Source organism: Coenobita brevimanus, chromosome 82 (assembly GCF_032717465.1).
Source record: "Coenobita brevimanus isolate Jiangsu-jjx chromosome 82, ASM3271746v2, whole genome shotgun sequence".
Classification (NCBI taxonomy): Eukaryota; Metazoa; Arthropoda; class Malacostraca; order Decapoda; family Coenobitidae; genus Coenobita; species Coenobita brevimanus.
In genome coordinates this window covers 6,009,233-6,020,996 of record NC_137035.1, presented here as the reverse complement: position 1 = coordinate 6,020,996, position 11,764 = coordinate 6,009,233, and positions in this window count along the sequence as shown.

Sequence of the window (11,764 nt, the reverse complement as noted above, 5' to 3'; positions counted from 1 at the left end):
TGGGTGGGGTGCGGTGTGGTACGATTGGGGTTGGGTGGGGTGCATTGGGGTCGGATTGGGGTTGGGTGGAGTGCGGTGGGGTGTAGAGGGTTGAGTGGGGCGCGGTGGGAAAGGATTGGGGTTGGGTGGGGCGCATTGGGAAAGGATTGGGGTTGGGTGGAATGTAGTGAAGTGGGATCGGGGTTGGGCGATGTGTAGGGGATTAGGGTGGGGTGTAGAGGGGTTCGGTGGGATGTACGGGGGTTGGTTAGGGTGTGTCGGGGTGCAGTTGGGTAGGATCGGTGTTGGGTGGGATGTTGGCGGGTTGAGTGGGGTGCAGTGGAGTGCGATCGTGGTTGGGTGGGGTGTCGGGGGATTGGATGTGGTGAAAGAGAGTTGGGTGGGGTGTATGGGGGTTGGGTGGGGTGTAGTGGGGTTGGGTGGGGTGTGGGAGGTTAGGTAGGGTTTAGTTGGGTTAGATGGGGTTTAGGGGGGATGGATGGGGTGAACGGGGCTTGGGTGGAGTGTAGGGGAGGTGAGTGGGGTGTAGGGGGGTTGGATGGGATGTTGGGGGGTTGAGTGGGGTGTAGGGGGATTGGGTGGGATGTAGTGGGGTTGGGTGAAGTATAGGGGGGTTGGGTGGAATGTAGATGGGTTTGGTGGGGTGTAGGGGGGTTGGGTGGGATGTAGTGGGGTTGGGTGGTGTGTAGGGGGTTGGGTGAGGTGTACGGGGGGATGGGTGGGGTGTGGCGGGGTTGGATGGAGTGCAGGTGGGCTGACTGGGGTGTAGGGGAGATGGATGGGGTGTAGGGGGTAGGATCGGGGTTGGGTGGGATATAGGGGGGATTGGGTGGGGTGCAGGGGGGTGGGTGGGGTGTCATGAGGGTTGGGTTGGAGGCAGGGGGATTTGGTGGGATGTAGGGGGGTTGGTTCGTTTGGAGCGGAATGGGATCGGGGTTGGGTGGGATGTAGGGCGGTTGGGCGGGGTGTAGGGTGGTTGGGTGGGGTTTTCGGCGTTGAGTGGGGTGTAGGGGGGTGCAGTGGGGTAGGACCGGTGTTGGGTGGGATGTAGGGGGGTTGAGTGGAGTCTGGGATGGTTGGGTGGGGTGTAGGGGGGTGCAGTCGTAGTTTCGGTGTTGGATTGAGTGTAGGGGGGTTTGTCGGGTGTGGGGGGTTGGGTGGAGTGTAGGGTGGTTGGATGGGGTGTAGGGGGGTTTGTCGGGTGTGGGGTGGTTAGGTGGGGTGTAGGGGGGGATGGATGGGGTTCAGGGGGTAGGATCGGAAATGGATGGGATGTACTTGGATTGAGTGGGGTGTAGGGGGGTGCAGTGGGGTAGGATCTATGTTGGGTGGGGTGCAAGGGGGTTGGGTGGGGTGAAGGGGGGTTCGTGGGATGTAGGGATATTCGGTGGGGTGTAGGGTGTTGGGTGGGGTGTAGGGGGGTTGAGGCGATGTATGGGGGTTGCGTGGGGTGCAGTGGAGCGGGATCGGGGTTGGGTGTGGTGTAGAGGGGTTGAGTGGGGTATAGTGGGATCGGGTGGGGTGTAGGGGGGTGCAGTGGTGTAGGATCGGTGTTGGGTGAGGTGTAGAGGGGTTGGGTGGGGTGTCGGGGGGTTCGGTGGGGGTGCAGTGGAGTGTGATCGGGGTAGGGTGAGGAGTAGCGGGGTTGGGTGGTGTGTAGGGGGGTTGGGTGGGATGTACAGGTAGGGGTGTGCAATGGGGTAGGATCTGTGTTGGGTGAGCTGTAGAGGGGTTCGGTGCGGTATAGGGAGGGTGGGCGGGACGTAGGGTGGTTGTGTGGGGTGTAGGGGGGTTCGGTGGGGTGTAGGGGGTTGAGTGTGGTGTAGGGGAGTTTGGTGGGGTTTGGGGGGTTGGATGGGGTGTAGGTGATTGTTTGGTGTGCTTGGGGGTTGGGTGAGGTGTGTAGGGGGGTTGGGTGGGATGTAGGGGTGTGCAGTGGGGTAGGATCGGTGTTGGGTGGCCTGTAGAGGGGTTCGGTGCGATGTACGGAGGGTGGGCGGGTCGTAGGGTGGTTGTGTGGGGTGTAGGGGGGTTCGGTGGGGTGTAGGGGGTTGAGTGTAGTGTAGGGGAGTTTGGTGGGGTTTGGGGGGGTTGGGTGGGGTGTAGGTGATTGTTTGGGGTGCTTGGGGGTTGGGTGAGGTGTGAGGGGATTTGGAGGGATGTAGTGGGGTTGAGTGGGGTGTTAGGAGGTTGGGTGGGGTGTATTGGGGTTGGGTGGGAAGTAGAGGGGTTGGGTGGAGTGTAGGGGTTAGGAATGGGGTTCGTTGGGATGCAATGTAGTACGATTGGGGTTTGGTGGGATGCAATGTGGTAGGATTGGGGTTGGGTGGGGTGCAGTGGGATGTAGTGGGGTTGGGTGTGGTGCGGTGGGGTAGGATTAGGGCTGGGAGTGCAGTGGGATAGGATTTAAGTTGGGTTGGGTGTAGGGGTTAGGATTGGGGTTGGGCTGGGTACAGTGGGGTAGGATTTGGGTTGGTCAGGGTGCAGTGTGGTACGATTGGGGTTGGGTGGGGTGCATTGAGGTAGGTTTGGGGTTGCAGTGGGGTGTAGGGGGGTTGGGTGGGGTTCATTGGGGAAGGATTGGGACCGGGTAGAGTGCAGTGGGGTTGGATTGGGGTTGGGTGGGGTGCAGTGGGGTGTGATCGGGATTAGGTAGAGTGTAGGGGGGTTGGGTGCGGTGTAGAGGGGTAGGATGGTGGCTGTGTGGGTGTAGGGGGGTTGGGTGGGGTGTTGAGGGTAGGGTGGGGTGTAGGGTGATAGGACTGGGGTTGGGTAGGTTCCAGTGGGGTGTAGGGGATTGGATGGGGTGCAGTGGAGTGGGATCGGGGTTGGGTGGGGTGTAGGGAGGTTGGGCTTAGTTTAGTGGGGTAGGATCGTGGCTGGGTGGGGTGTAGGGGGTTGGTTGGGGCGTAGGGGGGTAGGGTAGGGGTTCGGTGGAGTGTATTGTGGTTGGGTGGGTTGTAGGGGCGATTGGATCGTGGCTGAGTGGGGTGTAGAGAGGTTGGGTGGCGGGTAGGTGGGTTGGGTGGGATGTAAGGGGTTTGGGTTGAGTTCAGGGATTTGGGTGGGATGTAGGTGGGTTTGGTGGAGTGCAGGATGGTTGGGTGGGTTGCAGTGGAGCGGGATCGGGGTTGGGTGGTGTGTAGGGGGGTAGGATGGGGTGTAGATGGGTAGTGTGGGGCGTGGAGGGGTAGGGTGGGGTGTGAAGGGGTTGAGTTGGGTGTATGGGGTAGGGTGGGGTTTAGGGAGGTGTAGTCGGGTAGGATCGGTGTTGGCTGGGGTGTAGAGGGGTTGGGTGGGGTGTAGAGGGGATGGGTGGGGTGTAGGGGGGTTAGGTGGGGTGTAGGAGGGTTGGGTGGAATAGGATCGTGGTTGGGCGATGTGTAGAGGGGTAGGGTGGGGTGTAGTGGGGTTGGTTGGGGTGTAGGGGATGCAGTGGGGTAGGATCGGTGTTGGGTGGGGTGTACGGGGGTTGGGTGGGGTGCAGGGGGGTTGGATGGGGAGTTGAGGGGTTGGGTGGGGTGCAGTGGAGTGCGATCGTGGTTGGATGGGGTGTAGGGGGGTTCGATGAGGTGTAGGATGGTTGCGTAGGGTGTAGGGAGGTTGGGTTGGGTATATGAGGGTTGGGTAGGGTGTAGTGGGGTGGGGTGGGGTGTGGGGGAGTAAGGTGGCGTGTAGGAGGGGTTGGGTGGGGTGTAGGGGGGTTGGGTGGGGTGTACGGGAGGTTGGGTGAATTGTAGGAGGTTGGGTGAGGTGTTGCGGGTTTGTGTGGGGTGTAGAGGGGTTAAGAGGGATGTAGGGGGGTTAAGTGGGGTGTAGGGGGTTATGTGAGGTGTTGGGGGTTGGGTGAGGTGTATGGGGGTTGGGTGAGGTGTATTGGGGTTGAGTGGGGTGTAGGGGGTTTTGGTTAGGTGTATGGGGGTTAGGTGGGGTGTAGGGTGTAGGATTGTGGTTGGGTGGGGTGCAGTGGGGTAGGATTGGGGCTGGGTGGGGTGTTGGGTGTAGGATTGGGGTTGGGTGGGGTGCAGTTGGTAGGATTGGGGTTGGGTGGGGTACACTGGGGTGTAGGGTGGTGCAGTGGGATTGGATTGGGTTTGGGTGGGGTGTTGTGGGGTAGGACTGGGGTTGGATGGGGTGCAGTGGGGTGTAGGGGGTTGGATGTTGTGCAGTGGAGTGGGATCGGGGTAGGATGGGGTATGGGGTGTAGGGGGGTTGGGTGGAGTGTCAGGGGGTTGGGTGGGATGTAGGAGGGTAGGATGGGGTATGGGGTGTAGGGGGGTTGGGTGGAGTGTCGGGGGGTTGGGTGGGATGTAGGAGGGTAGGATGGGGTATGGGGTGTAGGGGGGTTGGGTGGAGTGTCGGGGGGTTGGGTGGGATGTAGGAGGGTAGGGGGTAGGGGTTGGGTGGGGTGTACGGGGTTGCAGTGCGGTGCAGGAGGGTTGGATCAAGGCTGGGTGGGGTGTAGGGGTGTTGGGTGGGGTGTATGGGTAGTGGGTGGGATGTAAGATGGGTTTGGTGGGGTGTAGGGGGGTTGGGTGCATACACGTAACCACTGGGGGGGCAGGGGGGGCGGTTTGCCGCCCTGGGAAAATTTTTGGGAAATGCTGAAAAGGATTTTTGGCATAGTTTTTGTATGGCAATACGGTTTTCCTAATTTTACTACTAATATATCAAACAACATTGTCTGTTTCCAAAAATATTTGTGGGAACAATAGTTTCCTTTGAAACTGAAAACTAGACTAAATATTATAAAACCCTTCAGAAAAAATGACTAGTTATAACTTAACAATTTCCCCTATCACCTTAGATTATGTGGTTAATAATAGATCTCTAATGATGTTTTGCACTTGAATCCTGATGAGGTGTAAAAATGGCCTTCCTGTCCCCTCAGCACCTGCAGCCATATCCTCTCCTTATAGCCAGTTGCACACAAACACTGCACAATTATTGGTACAAACAGCTGAAACAAGCAGAATTTTTGAAGACTGCATGAAGCCATTTTGATCACCTCAGACTACAGTTTAGAAGGTAAGCAGATATAAATATGTGTGCCAGGGGCCTCGTTTGAGTGGGGGACAGGGGGACTCGTCCCCCCACTTTTTGGAGCCTGGGGGACAGAGTATCTTTTGTCCCCCCCACTTTTCTAGATGAGAATTTTCAGGATGAATAGCTTTACGCCGTTTTTCTTTTTTTCCTTAATGGAATAATCCTTTCTATACAGTATAGTCCAGGTGATGTGAAAATCATTCCCTGCTGAGTGGGGAAGGTCGAGTGGTCACTGAGTCAAGGATTAAGAGAGAAGTCAAGGATTAAAAGAAGTTAATCCCACCAGATGTATTTACTTAGGTCAGTCTTGACGTATGCACCACCCCTGGATGCTTGAGCCAGTGAGAATCAAACTAAAAAATTAAGTTGTGGAAAACAAAATTTCTATTGGCTACCACCAAAGCAGTAGCACAAAACAGAGTACCAGACTGGGGGTGGGTGCAGCAGCGAATTTTAATTTACACATGTGCTAAGTGGAGAGAGAGAGAGAGAGAGAGAGAGAGAGAGAGAGAGAGAGAGAGAATAATCCCTGAGCTAGAACTCATCAGATCATATAGCCCTGTTCGGGTCACAGGAGAGCGCAACCCCTCCCAGCACAGCAGCCGCCGGGAGAGGCGCGAACTCGCAACCTCACGACACCCTACCATTGAGCTACCGCGCTCCCAGAGAGAGAGAGAGAGAGAGAGAGAGAGAGAGAGAGAACCGCAAAGGAAAACAGAAAAACAACGATATTATCACGAATGTGGGAAAATGTGTGTTCGGGACACTCACGCCAGATCTCGAGTTTTCATTGGCCTATCCATTCCGCCATTTTTCTTCCAGCAGCCAGTCCAAATACAAGGTTCTTTTCCGAATATAAACAGATAGTATGGACGCCATTGCCTCTCGTATGGTAGGTGCTATGCCAGTGTGTAGTATATTTCATCATAATTTCGTAGGGTATTACGCAAAATAGCTGTACTTCCTCATATATACAGAGATAAAGACTGCAGGTAAATGATGCGCTAAGAGTATAGTGTGACAATGCTTTTTTCAGTACTAAAAGTGCACAAGAAGTGCGCGGTACCGAGAGAAAAAAATTGTTTTGAAATAGAATGGACGGAAGTTAGCATGCATATATCGATAATAATAACATCTACGAGACTGTCCATGATGACCAATGATACTAGTGACAAGGAGATGTCTTTGCTGCGGAAACTCCAGTGCCTTCTAAATTATTGCTGGTGTTTCCTTTTGCTCTCTAATGAAAGAGGAGACCTCTGGTAACATTATGTACTGAGTGTTTTTACATACTCTCCTCTGAAAGGATTATTAGCTGTTTACTTAAAGTTACTCCAAGAAAGCTGTGAATATGTGGGGAAAGGATAGTTTTTCTTTAAGACATTGCAACAAATGCAACAGTAATGATGTAAATTTATTTCTGATGACATAAAGCATCAAATCTAGGAAAATTTGGGGTGACGGATATTTGGGAAAAATATTCCAAGTGTTTGCCCCTCCTGGCAAAAATCCTGGATACGCCACTGGTTGGGTGGGGTGCATTGGAGTGGAATCGGGGTTGGGTGGGGTGTAGGGAGGTTGGCTGGGGTGTAGGGAGGTTGGCTGTGGTGTAGGGGGATTGGCGGGAGTGTAGGGTGATGCGGTGGGGTAGGATCGGTGTTGGGTGGGGTGTAGGGGGGTGCAGTCGGGTAGTTTCGGTGTTGGATGGGGTGCAGGGGGGTTTGGTGGAGTGTAGGGGGGTGCAGTTGGGTAGGATCGGTATTGGGAGGGATGAAGAGGGGTTGGGTGGGGTGTAGGGGATTGGGCGGGGTGTAGAGGGGCTGGGTGGGGTGTAGGAGGGTTGGGTGGGGTGTCGGGGGAGTTGGATGGGGTGTACGGGGGAGGATCGGGGTTGGGTGAGGTGTAGGGGGGGTTGGGTGGGATGCTGAGGGGTTGGGTGAGGTGAAGGGGGGTTGGGTGGGTTGTAATGGGGTTGGGTGCGGTGTAGGGGGGTGTAGTCGGGTAGGATCGGTGTTGGGTGGGGTGTAGAGGGGTTGAGTGGGGTATAAGGGGTTGGGTGGGGTGTAGGGGGTTGGGTGTGCAGCAGTGGAGTGAGATCGCGGTTAGGCCAGGTGTGGGAGGGTTGGGTGGGGTGTAGGGGGATGCAGTGGGGTAGGATCAGTGTTGGGTTGGGTGTTGGGGGGTTGGGTGGGGTGTCGGGGTGTTGGGTGGGATGTAGGGGGGCTGGGTTGGGTGTAGGTGGTGGGTGGTGTGTAGGGGGGTTGGGTGGGGTGCAGCGGAGTGGGATCGGGGTTGGGTGGGGTGTAGGGGGGTTGGGTGGGGTGCAGCGGAGTGGGATCGGGGTTGGGTGGGGTGTGGGGGGGTTGGGTGGGATGTATGGGGGTTGGGTGGGGTGTAGTGGGGTAGGATCAATGTTGTAGGTGAGGTGTACCGGGGTTGGGTGGGGTTTTTGGGGGATGGTTGGGGTGTAGGGGGGTTGAGTGGGATGAAGGAGGTTGGGTGGGGTGTAGGGTGGTCGGTGGGGTGTAGGGGGTTGGGTGGGGTGTAGGGCAATTTGTTGGGATGTAGGGGGGTTTGGTGGGGTGTAGGGGGGTTTATTTGGGATGTTGGGGGGTTGGCTGGTTTGTAGGAGGGTTTGGTGGGGTGTAGGGGGATTGGATAGTGTGCAGTGGAGTGGGATCGGGCTTGGGTGAGCTGTAGTGGGGTGTAGGGGGGTTTGGTGGGGTGTTGGGGTTTTGGGTGTGATGTAGGGGGGTTTGGTGAGATGTTGGGGTTTTGGGTGTGATGTAGGGGGGTGCAGTGGGATAGGATCGGTTGTGGGTGAGGTGAAGGGGGGATCGGTGGGGTGTAGGGGGTTGGGTGGGGTGTAGGGGGGATGGATGGGGTTTAGGGGGTAGGATCGGGGTTGTGTGGAGTGTACTTGGATTGAGTGGGGTGTAGGGGAGTGCAGTGGGGTAGGATCGGCGTTGGGTGGGGTGCAGGGGGTTTGGGTGGGTTGTAGGGGGGTTGCGTGGGATGTAGGGATGTTGGGTGGGGTGTAGGGGTTTGGGTGGGGTGTGGGGGGACTGAGAGGGATGTATGGGATTTGAGTGGGGTGCAGTTAGGTTAGGTTACGTTACAGGGGTTGGGTTAGATTAGGTTAGGTTAGGTTAGGTTACATAAGGTTATATATATATATATATATATATATATATATATATATATATATATATATATATATATATATATATATATTCTTTCTACCTCAAGACGATTTTATTTAACCTACGAAAGATCTGTGGTAGGGAAGGTTAACTAATATATTTAATATGTTGGCAGGGGTGACGAGCGGCCAGTAACAGGAGCAGCCAACAGAGAGCTATGTGGCATTTCTTTATTGCAGTGTGTCACCGTATCCCGCCCCACACCACCACACATCCCTGCCAGTCCCTCTCTACTAACCAGTCATCGAAACGACCTACCATTGTCTTTCCAAAGCCACGAAGTGTAGATGTTGATACAAATTAACGTGAAATACAATTATGTCTGAGTTTCTATCCTAACCTGAGCGTGTCATCAAATAAATAACTATTTACTTCCGTATTTACCCTCTTTTGATATTAACAAGCTGAAATATTATCCTTAATTAACAAGTCTAATTAGATAAGCATCCTGTGAAAATGCTCTGAGTACATAATGGGTTAACTAAGGACACCAGAATTTAAGGACAAACCAAAGGAAAACCCATGAACTCAGGCATGACCAAAAGCACCCCACATGGCCTCCCTAGCATTGGAGTACTGGATATGTTTGTACTCTACTATCTGTGTTAGTCATGAAGGCTCAGTAGTACCCTTAAGACAAACTACTATATGAAAATCTTGTTGGAAAACTGTGAAAGCTTAGAAGTGCAGAGATACCAAGAGCTGAAATAATGCTCAAAATGTCGTCTCTTGAATTAAAAGAAACCGATCAAGCCAGGCACTGCTCACATGTCGTAACTCTACCGGACATTTCTAGCCTGAAGGTTCCATACTATTCGTCAATGAAATCTGGAATGCTGATCTCTCAAACTACTACTACTACTACTACTACTAACAGTAAACTCCCAGCCCAAAAGCAGTCAAGATAGAGAGTTCCCAGCCCCTACATCACTTCAAAATCTCTTTACCTAAAATCTCGTGGCCAGTGACGTGCAAGATTTTCGCATAATAATCTGTACGTAGAGCGAATAACATGCTAGTTTATGGAATACAGGAGTCTGCCACAACTCTTCATTTGGGGAAAGGCATGGTTAAAGGAAAAAACGTAGACAGAGGCGAATGGGAGAAGGCTGTGGTATTAGACTATTGGGAGTACTGCTGATATTTTCACTGCCTTTTTTTCACATACACAGAGTAAAACTAAAGCTTTATTAATCCTCAGTTACGCACATCATTGTTAACTGACGTGATCTGGTACGAGTATGGCTGAAAACAAAATATGTAATCAGAAAAGCGGCCAGAAAAAAAAAAAAAATCGTTTTTTCTGCTACTAGTGGATGTTATTACAGTCAACCGAGAAAGCCGGATGAAGCTATGTGTTTGGCCAGGTTTATATATCTGTCTATCAGTCTGTCTGCCTGCCTGGCCACCTGCCTTCTGCCTTTTCTGCCTGCTTGACTGCCTGCCTGCCCGCCTTTGTCTGCCTGCCTGCCCGCCTTTGTCTGCCTGCCTGTCTGTTAGCAAGATTATAGGAAAAAGTCAGCAGATTATCTTATTTCTTTATTTAGATTTTGAATTTATCATTCTATACAAACCCTTACGAACTCGGGAACGATGTCGCTGGAATCCAAGCAGAAAGGGTCAGCGGACAGTGATTGACTAATTTTTCGCAGTTACCCATCCATATTACTGCTTTCTCTGAATAGGAAGCCCACCCCGACTTAATCTGTGGCGTCTCAAAAGGTGCGCGGGGAAGTCAAGCGAGTAGATCATATCTGTCATTAGACTTTGAGTTAGGTTAGGATGAAGTAATTTGTTTTTTATAGCATTCAGTAAAAGGTCAGGGGTACAAGACAGGGATAAAGGTTCAGTCAGCCGTCATGTCCGAGCGAGAGGCTAATCAATTTCGAAGCATTGTGACGAACAAGCAATAAACAGTAGGTCAGAGGTAGACTCCGTGGAGAGAGTGCATCAGTATATCACGTCTACACGATTATTTTAATTTCTGTTATCATACTTCAGAACCACAGGTGTTTAGTGATAAAGTGGACGGGCGTTTGAACCGATTGTGAGGCGCCAGTGTTGTTGGCGTCACTTCATAAGCTGGTGGTTAGATATTGCTGGATATTTCCGCCATGGTCCTCCTGCCTGCGATCTATCGCCTTGTTTTCGCTGCACCCACCAAAGGTATGCTGTTTGCCTTTATCAATTCTGTACCCATTTTACTCTAACTTGGCCTAAAATTTCCATCTCTCCAACTTGAATACTGAGTTGTAGCAATAGATTAATATTAGAATATGTAAATCATAAAAAAGTGCTATTGAAGGGGAGCCGTAGCGTTGCTCTTTTCTGCCAATGACCCATGTGAAGTAAGCGGCAAAAGGACGAAAATCAGGGCCAAGTTACCCTGAGAAAAAATAGTATTATGCAGGATAGTATGATATTCTAGGAAGTTGTGGACAGTTGAGAGTTGTTTGTGGTTTGCAATAAATGGACAGGCAGACAGACAGACAGAGAGAAAACAGACAGATGCAGAGAACGGAGACAAGACGGGGGAGAAGAATCCTGACGTTATTATGAGTGTAGTTGACTTGAAAGCACATTACATTATATTTATGCCCTAAGTTTAGTAGCATGTTTATGTATAACCAAGGTTCGTTGACAAGTAGTGAACACACACACACACACACACACACACACACACACACACACACACACATCATGGAAAGAAGTGACTAGTGGAGTACCACAGGGTTCAGTGCTGGCACCAATCATGTTTTTAGTGTATATAAATGATATAAACAGTAACTCTGGAAATGAGAGCTATCTGAATATGTTTGCAGATTGTGCAAAAATACAAAGGAGAATTACTAACACAGACTCTTGTAAAGAGCTACAATTAAAGAATTAAATAAACTTCATGAATGGAGTAGTACATGGCAAATGGAATTCAATGTGGACAAGTGTCATGTAATCAAGTTTGGTAAAGGTGGAAAAAGACCTGATTGGGATTATAAGTTAGGAAATAAAACCCTATACACATCAGAAAGAGAGAAATACCTAGGTGTGATCATCAATAACAGACTATCTCCGGCTGACCACATCAGCGAGAAGGTACGGAACATGTATACACTGCTTGCAAATATGAGAATAGCATTCACATACATAAATGAAGACATGCTAAGAAGGATAATAACATCATTCATTAGACCAACCCTGGAATATGCATCAGTAGTCTGGAGTCCTCATCTCAAAAAACACATAGACAAGATTGAAAAAGTTCAAAGGGCCGCTACAAGATGGATACCAAGCTTAAGGGACCTAAGCTATGAAGAAAGACTAAATAAACTGAATCTACCAACACTACAGGAGAGAAGGAAAAGAGGTGACATGATAATGCTATATAAGTGCATATCAGGGAAGGAGAAAATAGACATAAATGATTACTTAACATATGGAGAAGCATCAGCAAGAGGACACTGCAAAAAACTGCATAAGAAGAGAGGTGATAAAGACGTAAGGAAATTCAGTTTCCC